Source organism: Oryctolagus cuniculus, chromosome 21, assembly GCF_051225735.1.
Source record: "Oryctolagus cuniculus isolate XC-2025 breed Fujian yellow rabbit chromosome 21, ASM5122573v1, whole genome shotgun sequence".
Lineage (NCBI taxonomy): Eukaryota > Metazoa > Chordata > Mammalia > Lagomorpha > Leporidae > Oryctolagus > Oryctolagus cuniculus.
The window spans coordinates 14,039,219-14,055,286 of NC_142887.1; the positions used below are offsets into that span (position 1 = coordinate 14,039,219).

A 16,068-nucleotide genomic window follows, 5' to 3' on the forward strand; every position below is an offset into this window, starting at 1 on the left:
CACAATGGAGTTTTCTCGAGCCGACGCGGGAGCTCGTGTGCGCGCTGCTGTCAGAGGAAGGTTGCGCAGCTAATTGTCTGGCTAACCCCGTGCAGATGGCACCGGGTTCCGTCCAGCGCGCAAAAGCCTGGTCTCCTCACTGCTGTCTGATGGAACGGACAGTCCTGCCCTGTTCTCCCCCGAGGACCGGAATGCAGTTCTGGCTGGCTTCCCAATCAACATGCGCATGGACTGGCAGGAGAAGGAACTCCTGGGTTGGGAGGAACATTCTAGAAGCTGGAGTCCAGAAATTGCTCTGAAGTTTGGCGGCCATATGGCCTGAGTTCAGGGTGTTCTTTCTGAACCCTTTGGGTGGATGTGTTCCTGAAATAATTTTTTTTTTTTTTCTTTTTTTTTTTTTTTTTATTTTTTTGACAGGCAGAGTGGACAGTGAGAGAGAGAGACAGAGAGAAAGGTCTTCTTTTGCCGTTGGTTCACCCTCCAATGGCTGCCACGGCCGGCGCGCTGCGGCCGGCGCACCGCGCTGATCCGATGGCAGGAGCCAGGAGCCAGGTGCTTTTCCTGGTCTCCCATGGGGTGCAGGGCCCAAGCACCTGGGCCATCCTCCACTGCACTCCCTGGCCACAGCAGAGAGCTGGCCTGGAAGAGGGGCAACCGGGACAGAATCCGGAGCCCCGACCGGGACTAGAACCCAGTGTGCCGGTGCCGCTAGGCGGAGGATTAGCCTAGTGAGCCGCGGCGCCGGCCCCCTGAAATAATTTTTAATCGCACTAGTAATACAGGTGTACATTTTTAGGAGACTGGCATCGTGTCACAGCAGGTTAAACAGCTGCCTGCCATGCCGGCTTCCTGTGCCAGGGCACTGGTTCAGTCCCGGCTGCTCCACTTCTGATCCAGCTCCCTGCTAGTGCGCCTGGGGAAGCTGTGGAAGATGGCCCACGGGCTTGGGTCCCTGCCACCCAGTGGGAGACCCAGGTGAACTTCCAGGCTCCTGGCTTTGGCCTGGCCCAGACCTGGGTGTTGTGGCCATTTGGGGAGTGAGCCAGTAGATAGGAGATATTCATATTCTCTCTCTCTCTCCCTCCCTCCCTCCCTCCCTCCCTCCCTTCCTCTCTCTCTCTCTCTCTCTCTCTCTCTCTCTCTCTCTCTCTCTTTTCCTCTCTCTCTCTCTTTCCCCAGCTGTCAATCTGCCTTTCAAATAAATAAATACAATTTTAAAAAGAGAAATATATTTTTACTGAAAAGGTAAGATTTATGAAGAAGGCTGGCATCCCTTTGGTCTCTAAAGTATCCTCTCATTTGTTAGACATTTATCTTTACAGATGACTTTTGCTATGCATTTTGTATTAGCATGTTATTTGGTGACTACGTGCGTTATGAAAAGGCATCATATTGTAATGTTGTCCCACAACCAGCTTCATACACCCGCCATGGCTCGCACTTGAATACGTCATGCACCCTCGTATTTCTGGTGCATCACCGTGTTTCTAGCTGTTTCCTGGCAGTTGAGCGTTTGGGCTGTTTTCAGTGTTCTCCTGTACAGATCGCGCTGTAGTAGATGTCCTCACTCATCCTCCCCTCTCGGGCAGACGCTGAGAGATGGAGTGGCTGGCTCTGAACTCTGCCATCGTGCAAGTCAGGCACTGAACCAGTTAAACTCTGTGTCACTTCCAGCGGGACCTGGGGATCCTCGGGGTCCCATAGTCTTGGTCAGATGTTAGAAACACTGCTTTGGTAGAAGAATGGAAGGAGCACACTCCAGGTTTTACTCTACAGGTGGAGCTTGGGGCTGAAGTTCGTTGCACATTCATGTCAGTGCGTTGGCTTGTTGGTTTTACATATTCTTTTGAGTCTTTTGGTTTCAAACAGAATTGTATTTCTCCTTGTTGGGGTTGACAACAATAAGGTAGTTTTGTTTCTACCTTATTTTTTAAGGGTTTACTTATTTATTTTGAAAGAGTTAGAGAGGGAGGGAGAGAAAGAGATACATAGACACACATGGAGAGACTCAGACACACACACACACACATACGTAGACATGCACAGATACAGACATGTACACATACACAGATACGCCCAGACCCACACAGATATACACATACACATATTCACATAGACATACACAGATATAGTCACAGATACAGAGACATAGAGACAGATACATACACCCAAACATACAGATATACACAGACATGTACAGATACACACACAGACATGTACAGATACACACAGACACACGTACACAGACATGTACAGATACACACAGACACGTGTACACACTCGCGCACGCGCACGGACATGCTGACCATTTCCCCTGCAGCCAGCAGAGGCGCTCTGGGCCTGCGGTTCTCCTTCAGGAGATGAGCACACTCACACGCCATTCTCATTTCCTGCTCTTTGTATCCCACATCTGCCCCTGGTGTGTGCCCCCTCTGTGGGCTCCATCTACATCCCCTGAGCAGCGCCGCACACTGGAAGGCACTCACCGGGGCATGAATGGTTTAGGTGAGTGTCGTCTTTCTCCAGGAGAGAGATGGCTGGGCCGGGGACCTTTTCCTGGTGGTACCCAGTAATCCTTTTCCCTGTGATGGCTGTAGCTCCTTGCTGCCTGGGAGCCAAGAGTTGCAGCAAATTCTGATGCATTGTCTTAGGCAGGTGTATCAGCTGGGGACAGGTGACAGAGGTGCACCCAGACTGGGAAGTCTGCAGACACCGCGAGAGGGGCTATCTACCAAGTTGTAGGCAGGGTGCAGGGACTCTGCCGAAGACAGCACAGCACCCTGGGGACTCGCATCAGCCAGGGACATTCCACCCCGAGGAGCTGCTGTGTGTGGGGGGAGAAGCACTGAGCCTTGAGGGGAAGTGGAAGGCCAGCTGATGGGGCTGTGGCTTTTGGCCAAGGGGGGGGGTCAGTTCCCCAGCCCTCCCTAGTGTCACCCCCTGACCTGCCAGGGCCTGCTGTTAGCTTCATCTGGTGCACGAGGAAGCCTGATGATGCCATCCAAGCAGGGCCCCGGGTAGGGCAGAAGGTGTGGGGTAGGGAGCACTCTGGGATGGCACCTTGCCTCAGGGGACAGTCAGGGGGTGAGCAGAGCCAACATGGTTCAGAGAACGGGCACCAGAGCCAGAGTCCTTGGCTTAATTCCTGCCTTTTCCACCCTGCCCTGGGCCTCAGTGTGCTCATCTGTAAAACGGGGATTGCAGTGAGTTGCGTGGGCATTGACTCTGGTGTCTAACATGCCACGTACCAAGGAGAGTGGCTGGCATGCAGTGGGTGCTCAGCGCTTGTTAGGAGTTTTAGGAGTGTTGCCTTCCGGGCTACCACCCGCTGAGGCTTGTTGAGCTGCTCTGAGGAATCTAGAAAAACAGTGCTAGTTGTTTAAGATGGTAGAGAGAGTGCTTAGAATCAAACTACCCTAAGCCCTTTTTATTGTCTTGCAGGGGACATAGAGAAATTGATTAATTTAGATTATGTAGCCTAAGCTTGTTAGCAAATGACAGGTAGCTAGTGATAGAACAGAAAAAGAGTATAACTTCCAAATAAATAGTAGAATAAACAGGAAGGGGAGAGAGGGGAATAAGGCAAAGGCAGGCAAACAGCACAAGATAGGATAGAAGAATAAAACCTAAATACAGCAGCAATCATAATAAATATAAGTGGTCTAAATTCTCCAGTTAAAAGATAGAGGTGCAAGAGGGAGAGTCCAAACATGCTACACACACACACACATACACCAAAGGTTGAAGGTTGGGCTGACATGGTCTTTCCCAAAGAGTGGATCATGGTTGTGTCAAAACACATGCTTTATGACGACTTGCATTTCTCCTTTTCTCTAGAGAGCTGTGCGTGGAGGGAGAAACACTGAGCCTTGAGGGGAAGTGGAAGGCCAGCTGATGGGGCTGTGGCTTTTGGCCAAGTGGGGGGGGGAGTCAGTTCCCCAGCCCTCCCTAGTGTCACCCCCTGACCTGCCAGGGCCTCCTGTTAGCTTCATCTGGTACACGAGGAAGCCTGATGATGCCATCCAAGCAGGACCCCGTGTAGGGCGGAAGGTGTGGGGTAGGGAGCACTCTGGGATGGCACCTTGCAGGGTTTAAGTTAAGTTGACTGAGTAGAGATTAGAGAGAAGAGAAAAGAAAGGAGAGACAAGAAAGAAAGGAGCGGGTACTGCAATAGAGGGTGCTGTGCTGGGTGGTTCTACAAGGGAGGAGACTGGCAGGGCAGAAGCACGGAAGCTGGGAGAGCTTAGCAGTCAAATGCTCGATCCTGGAGTCAGACACACTTGGGCTTTTTATCCCAACTCATTCATTCATTCACTTACTCATTTAGCTAATACATGTTGAATTCCTACTGTGGCTAAGAAGCCTGCTACAAGTCACTTCACTGTCTATTACTTAGTTTCCACATTGTGTCCGTTCTCTGTTGGCTCAAGGCTGTTGGGTAAGAAACAACCACACAACTCCAGGGGCATAGAACAGTGGGCTGTGGGCTGGCCGGAGGGCAATGCTGGTCTGGGCAAGGTTGGCTGAGTCTGCAGGGAGGAAGTGGCTGGTCTGGGGTGGCCTTGACTGGCAGGACATGGTTCTGCTTCACGTGGCTTCTCATCTAGCAGGCTAGCTTGGACTCGGTGTTACGGGAGAGGCCGAGTTTCAAGAGGGAGAGGGAAAGAGGGGTTGGGAGAGGGTGTGTGTGTGTGTGTGTGAGAGAGAGAGAGAGAGAGAGAGACAGACAGACAGACAGACAGATGTGCTGCCAGGCCTTTTAAAGTCCAGGTTCATAGCATTCTATGGGCCAAAGCAAGTTACAGTCCAAACCTGATTCAAGGGGTGGGAGACTGACGGCATCTCTTGACGGGCAGAGCCACAACGTCACATTGCAAGTGCTGTGGGTACAGGGAGATGGCAGAATTAGGGGGCAATTTTGCCACCAATTTCTCACACTTGTCTGGTTATGCAGAGATCATATTAGCACCTATTTCTTGGGTTTTTGTGTGAACTCAGTGAAGCCAGACTTGTCAGAGGCACTCAGCACACATTAGCCATCACCGCTACTGCTGCTGTCTTTGTTATGATGATGATGATGATGACGATGACGAGGTGATGATGGTGATGACAATTGATTTGAGCCTTCTGCTTCCCTGTGCATCTGTTCAGGGCAGTTCAGAGGTTTAGATCCCCTGGTCAGCTTTGCTTCTGCATGCCTGACTGCTTTGCCTCATAATAAAGGAGCAAGTCAGTTGATGGAAAACTCCCTTGATTTTGCGAATGCAGATGCCACTGTGTGTTAGCATCCTTTGGCCATTAGCTGTCCAGGCAGCCAAGGCAGAGGTCTATTTAAAGAACATGTAGGTGCCTTTGCTGTTTGCCATCAGAGCTGTGCCAGAGTTGGAGATGCACCTGAAATAGAGACAGCAGGGCCCCGACACAAGACAGACGCTCCATTCGCCATCTACCTTTACCCAAGAAAGGGAATTAATTGCCTGGTTGACATTTGGTTTCCTCGTTAATGAACAACGCCCATAGTTGAGCATGAATGGTTGATTATTAATTATTATTTCCAAAGGAGAGAGATGGAGCCTTCCTTGACTCAGAAACGCTGTGCAGGCTGCAATTTTGCTGAATCCTCTCGTGTTGCTCACGAAACCTCAGCAGGGTGGGCACTCGTTCCGTGGAGTCGCGAGAAGAGGCAGCGTTTAGTCTTGGCTGAAGGTTCCTCTTTGCTGCTGAGCGAAGGATCACTAGCCTGAGTTTTTAAAAAGCCGTGCAGGATAAACTTCAGCAGTGATTGACAGCGTAGATCTGACGGCGGTCTCCCCTTCACATGGAAGGTGCCAGCATTTGCAGAAGAAAGCCAGGCTGAGGGAGAGGAGAAGGAAGTTCCTGATGGACCCCACCCCCACCCCCACCCCCACCCCCACCCCACCAGCTGTTTTTTGAAAACGGGAAACACCTTCTTCTGAGTCCCATCCCCCCAGACAGGAAGAGCCAGAGATGAACTGTGCTAGTGATTCGTCAGAACACAGACAGATTTTGGTTTCTCTTATTTTTAGAAGTAGCTGTCTAGGTACTGGGTTCTGACGAATGAGCGAGGGATTATATTTGGAAATCCTAATTGTGGAGAGGATTCTTTAAAAAGCAGACCAAAGCCGAACTGGCTCCCACAGAGGCTTCTCTGGTTGTTTCTTTCTCCTCTTGAGTCTTCTGACACTGTGAAAGTAGCTCCCACACAGCCACCAAAGAGTCCACTTCTCCCATCCTTGAGGTTGACTGGACTCTGTGGCCCTCCAGAAGCCACAATCCTTTGGTTGTCACTGTGAACAACAGTGTTGAGAACCCAACTCAAACAGCCCACAGCAGGAAGAAAAAGGAGAGAGAAACCCAAACGGAGGAACGCATCGATCAGCATTATGGAAAAGAGCAGGAGCTTCAGGTGTGGCTGGATCCAGGTGCTCGAACAAGGGTGCGAGGATTCACGTTGCCACCTCTCTCTTGTGGATACGTCAGTCTCAGGCAGGAAAGTACGAAGATGCTGCTCAGCTGCTCCAGGCTTACAATCCATCAGCTTAGTGACCTCAATCCAAGAGCACCAGCAAAAGTTTCAGAGAGCAATGGCGTTGGCTTGCATGGGGTCACCTGACCTTCTCTGTACCAATCACTGAGGCCAGAGGATGAGACCACTGGTTTGATTAGGCTTGGGCAAAAGCCAACAACCCCTGGAGCTGTTGCCTCAGCTCCTCCCAGGCCTCTTGGATTGACTGTGGGGAAGGGGAGATGTAGCAGAACGGCGATCAGGGACAGGGGTGAGTGTGCTGAGCAGGCCAAGATAAGGGAGGATCTTCAGGGGGAGGTGCAAGTTTGAGCGCTCCGGCAGGATTAAATGCAGAAGCAAGCAAGTAAGGAACGGCCTAGGGGAGGAGACAGAGGGGGCCAGGGAAGGCTTGGAGCCAGCGGCCCCCGAGGGATGAGCAGAGGGCAGGGTGGCTGCGTGGGAGAGTCCCAGACTCCTGCGCAGGCACAGTGGGAAGACATCAGCAAGATTTCAAGAGAGGCAGTGCCATGTTCTGGTTTTATTTTAAGGATCTGCATTTGGCTGTGTAGAGAATGGGCTGTAAGGAGATTGGCCTGCAGGGGGCAAGAAGACCACCCCAGAAGCCACTTGTAGCTGTCCCATGCAGGAGCAGATGGCGGCTGAGAGGCTGCACACTCAGCTCTGTGAATTCCATCAGTCCAGGAAGGCTCCCTTTACTCCGGCTGTGCCGAGGGCCTTGTGTTTCTTGCAATCAAAGTTGAGCTGAGCAGGCACACCTCGGGGTTCCCCACATGCTCTACAGTCTTGGGTGAAGTCGGCAAATTTTTCTTCTAGTGTATCTAACCTTTCGTATTTTTTGGTCTGCACTCCCCTTTCTTGCCTCTGTGTGTCTCTCACAAGCTGCCCTTGGCCTGCTCTCTGAGCTTTTTCTTCATCCTTCCAAGCATCCTGTCCTGCCTCCATTCTCTCAAATCTCTTTCCCCTGCCAAGGATAAGCCGATACACCTGATCTGGCTAACCTGGAGAGGGGGTATTACTTCCAGATAAAACAGTGGCATTTTCTAAATGATCGCTATTGCTTTCAGATTCAGCAGGCATTTGTTGAGCACGTAGGTTTTTTTTTTTCCTGCCTTATTTTATTTATTTGAGAGACAGGAGAGCTCCCAAGTGCTGGTTCACTCCCCAGATAGCCACAGCAGCTGGAGCTGGGCCAGGCAGGAGTCAGGAATCAAGAACACAATCCAGGTCTCCCGTGGGGGTGGCAGGGACCCAAGTCCTTGAGCCATCAGTGCTGCCTCCCAGGGTGTGTGTCAGCAGAAAGCTGGAATCTAGAGTGGAGCTAGGACTCCTTAGGCCCAGGTGTTCTGCTATGGGATGTGGCTGGCTTAAGGCTGGGCTGCCCGCCCTGTGAGAAGATACCGTTTGCAGAGCCCTCCAAGGAGCCCGCCGATGAGCTTCAATCCTGGCTGCTCCTCACAGGCAGCTGGGGAGCCGAATAGTCCTGCTCCCGTCGTGCAGATGGGTAAGGGCAGTCTCAGAACTCTGCTCCTTCTCCCTGGAGCGGATTAAGCCAGGATCAGCAAGGGTCCTGGAGAACGAGTGGTTTATGCTTTGGCGCCCCTCCAGGTGGCCTGGAGAACTGCATGTACTTGCTCCGAAAACCACCTGCAGCCAATCACCGGGCTCCTTAGAGAAGCCCGCAGAGTTTCCAAGCGCAGTCGGACTGTGCGTGGGGCCCCGCCCCGCCTTGCTAGCTTTCCTCAGTTCCGGTGCTGGGGGCAGGGGGCACTGCTGAAGGCTTCCCGAGTTTGCCGTGAGGGTGAGTGGGATCGGTCCACCTGGCGGGAAACTGCCGCCGACCTCCTGCCCCAGCCTAAATAAATAAATAAACAAACAAACAAAAAAAGACTTTCAGTTATTTCTCTCTTCCCAAGGCCCTTACATGTTGATTTAAAAACTTTTTTTAAAATTTATTTGAGAAGAAAAGTGAAAACAGCTCCTGTTGGCTAGTTCACTCCCCAAATGTCTACCACAGCCCTCCAGCGGGGGCTGACGCCAGGAACAGGTAACTCACCCCAGGTCTCCTGTGGGAATGCTAGGAACTCAACTCCTGGAGCCATCATCACTTCCTCCCAGGGTCTGCATTAGCAGGAAGCTGGAGTTAGGAGCCGGAAATGGGTATTGGACCTGTGTATTCTGATGTGGGACACAGATTTTTAAAAACTTTTTTAAAAGGATTCGTTTATTTATTATAAAGGCAGGGTTACAGAGAGAGAGGGAGAAACAGAGAAAAAGAGAAAGATCTTCCATTTGCTGGTTCACTCCCAAAATGGCCACAGCGGCCATGGCTGGGCCAGTCTAAAGCCAGGAGCCGGGAGCTTCTTCCTGGTCTCCCATGTGGGTGCGGGGGCCCAAGCACTCGGACCATCTTCTGCTGCTTTCCCAGGCTTGTTAGCAGGAAGCTGGATGGAAAGTGGAGCAGCCTGGGCTTGAACTGGCAACCTGCATGGGATGCCGGTGTCATAGGCAGGCCACAACACTGGCCCTGACACAGATGTCTTAACCATCAGGCTAAGCACCCTCTCCAAGGACCACATTCATCAATGGAGTCAAACCATATTGTTAAACATTTTCTTTTGGATATGAGGATTTCTCCTTCCGGGGAGTAGCTGCTTCCTGTCACCCGGTGTGGGATATTCCATGATTTATTTAAATGACCCCCTGCTGTTGGGCATGGAGGTTGCTTCCAATGTGTCATTAGTCTAAGCAGTGGGAGTCTGCACGTGCATCTAGACATTTCCTTAGGTTAAATTCCGGTCTGAAGTCTCCTTGGTCAAGTGTACCTGGTAACTGACACATAGTACAAGGTCGTCCCCCAAGTCAGGCTGGGCCAGTGCCCCTGGGCCCCTGCCAGTCAGCCTGACAGCACCTCGTTCTGTTGCTGGAAAAGTGGCCTCGCCATCTACAGCCCTGGCTGTTGCATTTGCTGCTTGGCCACGTGGGAAAAAACGGACGTCCCCTCTCCCCAGCCTGCTGGGGAGCTGTCGCGTCGCGTTAGGGTTACGTAAGTAGGATGCTGAGAAACCTCCTTGGAGCAAAGATGCTCCCAGATGTTGGGGCAAGCTCTGGAGTGGGGCGGGAGGAGCGCTCTGGGCACGGGGAGGCTGGTCACGTGGCCGCTCCCCCACCTGCTTCCCCTGGCCTCCGTGGACGTGGCCTTGTTCCGCTTCTTCCCGTCGCATGCATGCAGTGGAAAAAAAGCACCCTCCTGCACCTGCCTCCCACAGTTCAGCGCCTGTCACACTGTTGCAACTGGGGGCTCTTTCTATCTCTGCCACTGGCCTGCAGCTCAGAGGAGCGAAGCTTCAGTCATCCCAGGGTCCCTGGCGTCTGGCATAGGGAAATAGATAATACGAGTCCTAGTAGTGGCAGCAGTGGTTAAAACACTGGCCACTCACTCTCACTGAATGATCCCAAGGAAACTGATGGTTGTAGGTATGGCTGGTTTCCTCGTTTTAGAGATGAGGATGCTAAGACTCAGAGAGGCGAAGCCACTTGCCTGAGGTCACACAGCCAGCAAGGGAAGAGGCAGGCCTGGAAGTCAGCTTTCTCTCTGTTGTTGGGGGAGGTGCTTGGTGAGTGGCTGAGCCACCCACCCGGCACTTGCTTGTTCTTGGGAGACTTTGGCAGAAACTGGTCCATGAGGAATCCGGCTTGCTCATTTCCAGGGAAAAGCCACACTGGGGGCTTCAGAGCACCTTCCTGGGGGAGTGCTTTGGAGGATGCGATTGGAAATAGCTCGCTTTCTTACTCTCGCTCTCTCTCTTGCTCTCGCTCTCCCTCTCTGGGTCTCCCCACCTGCCGTCACAGGGCTGGAAATTCCTCAGTTAGGGGTTCATTCCTTTTCTATTTGAGCTGGAAGCTCCTTTTGAAAATGCGGGGGCCGGCACTGCAGCTCACTAGACTAATCCTCCGCCTGCGGCGCTGGCACACTGGGTTCTAGTCCCGGTCGGGGCGCCGGATTCTGTCCCAGTTGCCCCTCTTCCAGGCCAGCTCTCTGCTGTGGCCCGGGAGTGCAGTGGAGGATGGCCCAAGTGCTTGGGCCCTGCACCCGCATGGGAGACCAGGAGAAGCACCTGGCTCCCGGCTTCAGATCAGTGTGGTGCGCCGGCCGCAGCGGCCATTGGAGGGTTAACCAACAGTAAAGGAAGACCTTTCTCTCTCTCTCTCACTGTCCACTCTGCCTGTCAAAATAAAAAAAAATGTGGGTTCTGTCAGGGTTGGGGGTGCAGAGTCTTTCGGCGAACATCAGCGCCCTCCGTCCTCCAAGTCTTGGTGGGTGGGAGGACACCTGAGCTTGTTTCTGAAGCTGCTGTGCCTCCCTCTGCTCTTTTCTCCTCCCTTGTCTCAAGTCGGCCCAGCTCAGCTCCCCTCTCCCTGCCCAGGCAGCCTCCCCGGCCCCTCCCAGCCCGGCCCGCCCACCCCCTGCTTGGTCAGGGTCTAGCCCATGTCCTCTGCTCATCTGATGACAGCAGCCGCTGGCTTGCTCCTTGGTGTGGGACTCCTGCCGAGTTCTGGGAACGTCTGGAAGGTCTGTTTATGATAAGCAGATGGGCCCTCATCGTGAGAGTCCAGTAAGACAAGAGACCCGAGCATCAAGCACGCTAAGAATAATACAGTTCTTCCACATGCAACAAACGTGGGCTCTGCGAACTCGGACCCGCACAGCATGGGGCTGTGTTCTGGGACCCGCTGTCTGGTTGAGGAGCCATAGGGGTGGCAATCCCTTGGGTGGGTGAGGGCCAGGCATGTGGTTGGCCCTCAGCAGCCAGCAGTTACTTGTTCGTGGCCATAAACAGATCCTGGGAGAGGGAAGATCCTGCATGCTTCCTTGGTCCTCTGGGCGTGAGACCCTGTGCCCAGGGTTCCTGGCCTCTCTGCACAGCTGCCATGAGAGACGCAGCTGCCAAGGTGAGCGGAGTGGGAGTGGGCAGGCACATCTGGCATACCTGGAGGACTGACCACTGCAGAGCAGGGAGTGCTATTGAGATGTTGGCAATAAGAGAGAAAATCAAATTTATTTCTGTCCTACATTCCATTGACTTAAATAAGTTTGCATGCAAGAAAACATGTTGCTGCTGAAGATGGGAATACAGTGCTTTTCTAATGCACTTTAAAATAACTGAGGGCTATGTGTTGCGGCACAGGAGGGTAAGTTTCTGCCTGCAACGCCACCAGCATCCCACATGGGTGCAGGTTTCAGAACCGGCTGCTCCACTTCCGATCCTGCTCTCTGCTAATGCACCTGGGAGGGCAGTAGAAGGTGGTCCAAGTACTTGAGCCCTTGTACCCACGTGGGAGACCTGGATGAAGCTCCTGGCTTCAGCCTGGCCCTGCCCCAGCCGTTGTGACCATTTAGGGAGGGAATCAACAAATGGAAGATCTTTCTCTCTGCCTCTCCTCCTCTCTAACTCTGCTTTTCAAATAAATTAAATAAATAAATTTTTAAAAATCAAAAAGAAATAAAATATGTAATAGCTCAATGTTAAAAAATGGTACCTGTCTGTAGACCACCTATGTCATCACTTGGATCCCGCACACCTCTCTTGAGTAATAAATCGTAATCACAATGGTAATGATAATAACAGCTATGACAGACATGGAGCTCCCTGTGGGCCAGGCACTCCTCTGAGCACTTTTGCACAAAGCAGCTAATGTGATCCTGGTGACAACCAGCTGAGGAGCTGCTGTCACTCATCTACAGATGGGGAAACTGAGGCACCGGGAGGTTGAGTGACACTCAGCTGTGCTGTGGCAGAGTCAGATTAGGACCCGGGCGGCCCTGCTCTACGTCCTGGCCTTGAACTCTTCCATGCTGGCGTCTCTGCTGTTGCTTTGCTTCCTCCAGTGCCTGTGGCCACTTTGGGCTGGACACTGACCCACACTTCTTGAGGATGGGCGGAATCTGGATGAGCACTCAGTACACAGCAGGTGCTTCGTAAATCAGAGCTGTTGTTCCTGATCCACATCCATCAGCTCCATGAAACATCTTGGCCTCACGGGAAGTGGCCAGGGAAGGTGCTTTGGTCCCATTACATAGTTGAGGAAGCTGAGGCTCAGTGCATGCCAGGGTCACACTCAAGGTCACACAGCTGACAGGGGAGCCCAGCATCAAACCCAAGGCCTCCAGGTCAGGTTCCTGTCTCCCAGCGGTGCCTAGCCTGACGATGCTGAGTTGCCTGGAGATGATGACTGAGCAAGAAATGATACTTGGTAACTTGTTTTGAAGGCTTGTCTCCTTGGGGCCACTGTGTCTTCTCTGAAATTACTCTGTTTTCCCCTAAGGAGGCTTGCCAGGACTGGCCCCTAGCCTTGGTGGGAAGGGGTCAGAGGGGGGACAGGCAGGATGCAGCAATTCCCTCTCTCGCTCCTTTCTCTCTTGCACTCTCGGCTCTCCACTTCATGTCCTGTTCTGCCTCTGACTGATCGTCCGACTGTGCTCCTGCAGGTCTGGCCGGTGACATTGCCTCCTGGTGATAGTGCATCCCCGGAGGCCTTGAAGGAGGAAGAGGACAGAGTGAGTAAGGCATGGAGTTCAGGAGACAGAGCCCAGTGGTCAGGCTCAGCTTTGAGCATCAGTTCTGTCTCTAGAGATCCCTCCTGCGTGTACATGTGCAGGGGTGCATGTGTGTGTGAGTGCGTGTATGCGCACACGCAGGTGCACACACATGCACACAGTACTGTTCAGAGTAGGTTGCAGCATGACCCCGTGTTGGGTCCTTTGTGCAGGAGGGAGCCCAGTTGTGATTCCTGTGGGCTCCTCAAGTTGCCTGGCCGACTCGCTCTGTTGGTTTCCTTTTGCTTCTGTAACAAATAACCACAACCTGAATCATAAAGTCATGGTTTTGGCAGCAGGGCCGTGTTCCTTCAGGAGGCTCTAGGGGACGGTCTGTTTCTTTGCCTTTCCCAGCGCCCAGAGGCTGCCCACATCCTCTGTCTCCAAGACCCGCAGCATAGCACCTGTCCCTCTCCTCCTCCTTCCCTGCCCCACCACCACATGTCCTCTCTCACTCTGACCCTCTGGCCCGCCTCTTGGAAGGACCTTGGTGGTGACATTTGACCTAAATAACTTGTCCCCATTTGGAGCCCTCCCAAATCTTCCTATCCCCAGATCCTTAACAGTCCTCCTGGCCACATAGGATAACACATTCATCACCTTTAGTGGTTGGGTGTGGACATCTTCGGGGCTGTCATGCTTCTTGCTGCACTTGCTCAATGCAGTGGGAACCTCCTTTCTTCCTGGGCTCTCTCAGTACCATCTCCTTGGGGGACAAAGAGTGAGGGACCCTTCCTCCCCTCCTAACTATGTCGCTTGGGGCAAGTCACCTGGACTCTCCGTGTCTAATTTCCTCATCTGTAAAATGGGTAAATACCACAGCAACCTCACTGCACTGTTGTAAGTCAAGAATAGCCCTGGGGTGATGGAGTATGGCACCTTGCAACCACTAAGCCCCCAAAGCCAACAGGACAGACCCTTGTAATAGGATCATAATCCCAGAGGCTGTTGGTTCAGGTTCCATCCCCAACACTCATGAACCAAACGGCCTCAGGCGGCTTAATTGCTTTAGGCACCTGGGTCTCAGTTTTCTCACTTGTAAAATGGAAATAAAACCATGACCCTCTGAACCCAGGATTGTGGTGGAGATGAAATAATATTGGCGCACAGGAACCACCCAGAGCACGGTGGGCAGCTTTTGTTGTCACAGTTATCACCGCTGTCATCATTTCTCATCCTCCATGGGGTGGAGGAGTGTCTTAATGAACTACCTCTGACATCAGCAGAACCAGGGCGGAGCAAAGCAGGGCCCCGAGAAACCTCTTTGCAATGCTCCATGTCTGAATGGAGACTGGGGGAAGCAGAGCCTGCCTAGGCTCTGGCTTGCGGAGTCCGGTTTCCAGGCATCTCCATGCTGCAGTACTACACAGGCATCAGAGCTGACGGCAGCAGCCGGTTCTTCGAATGAAGAGGTGTCCACAGGAACTGAGGACAGGAGAGGGGCTTAGAGGTGGACAGCACAGAGGTGAGGGAGGGGTGCACAAGGCCACCTGAGAAAGTGGGGCAACTTCCTGGACAGCACAGGCACCAGGGAGGTGCAGAGCTCTGGTTTCAACCATATTATTATTATTTCATTTTGCTGCAAAGTCCTTGTTTCAATGGAGGCTTGGGCACATGCCCGGTATGCAAAAACAGTGAAAAGCACAATTGTTCCAGTTGAAACCAGACTGGGGGTCAACTCAGGCCTCCTTTTCACTTCCACAGGAGACTCTGTGGGGCCTGGTTTGAGAAAAACTGACAGCGTGGTTGAAAAAAACAAAGCATAGACTTCGGAGTCAGACCCACGATTTGCACCCTTGCCTCTGCCTCTCCCTGGCTGTGTGAGCTTGCGAGCTTCTCTCATCTGAACATGGGGCAACAGGAGCCCGCTCCCCATGTAGCTGGAGCTGGCAGGCTGCCCAGCACATAGTAGGTGTTAGACAGCAGTCAGGTAGGACGACGTGAATCTACAACAGACCTCTCTGACAGTGCAGGCCCAGTGGCCAGGAAATCTGTGGGTGGGCGACTACTGGGATCTGATTCCATGACCAGCATTCTGTGTGAGTTGTTTTTCTCTCTAGCATTTTCAGTTACTCTTCAAATGCTTACTGGGAGCTTACTGCGTACCTGGGACTGTCATAGGTATATAACACAGATCTTGGCATCTGAAAGGCTTGGATCTCACACTCAACACTGCCAGCTCCCAGCTCCTTTGCTGTGGGAAAGTCATTGCCCCACTCTGGTCCTCATCTGTGAGATGAGGGGACGGAAGTTATACAATGGGTCTTCCCAGAAACTATTCAATGTGACATTTCCAAACAACATAGAATGGTTGATTTGAGCTGAGATGGAGATGTGCTGAGACTGCAATCATACAACCCTGGGCTTCTACACCCACCACTTGCAGTGTTCCCTTGAGCAAGGCACTTTCTTGAGTTTCAATTTTATCATCTATAAAATGGGGATACTAATAGTATTCTCAGAAGGTCAAGATGTAGACTCAGGAAATGATAGAGGTAAATTCCTAGCAGAATATCTGGCATGTGGTAGGTTCCCAGTAGCCTCTATAACCATCACTGCCAGCCCCACTGCCACCATCACCATCAGCATCAGCATCACCATCATCACTAATCATTGCCAACACCATCGTCACCATCAGTATCATCACCACAATCATTGTCACCATCATCAACCTGAGTTGTCTGATTTAAAACTCCTAAAATTTCCAAGCTTCATCCTCATCGGGCCACATGATGAAGGGAGGAGGTTGACACGTGTCATTCTGGGTTGGCTGTCAATTCCTTTATCCTTTAGTAAAAATATTTGAGTTGTAGGACAGGTTACAGATCATGGACTCATAGCAGTCCAATATCTTGGAGCTCTTAATTTTGTTTTTTAGCCTCTTGCTTCCTTCCTATCTTTAAGGAAATAAGATCGTCATATCTTC

At 52.1% G+C, this 16,068-nt stretch overlaps 1 protein-coding gene across 5 annotated transcripts in view; it reads left to right on the top strand.

Moving 5' to 3' along the window:
- RPH3A (rabphilin 3A) overlaps positions 1–16,068 on the top strand; it is a 247,979-nt gene that overhangs the window by 129,011 nt on the left and 102,900 nt on the right. The gene's annotated exons all lie outside the window — the stretch shown is intronic.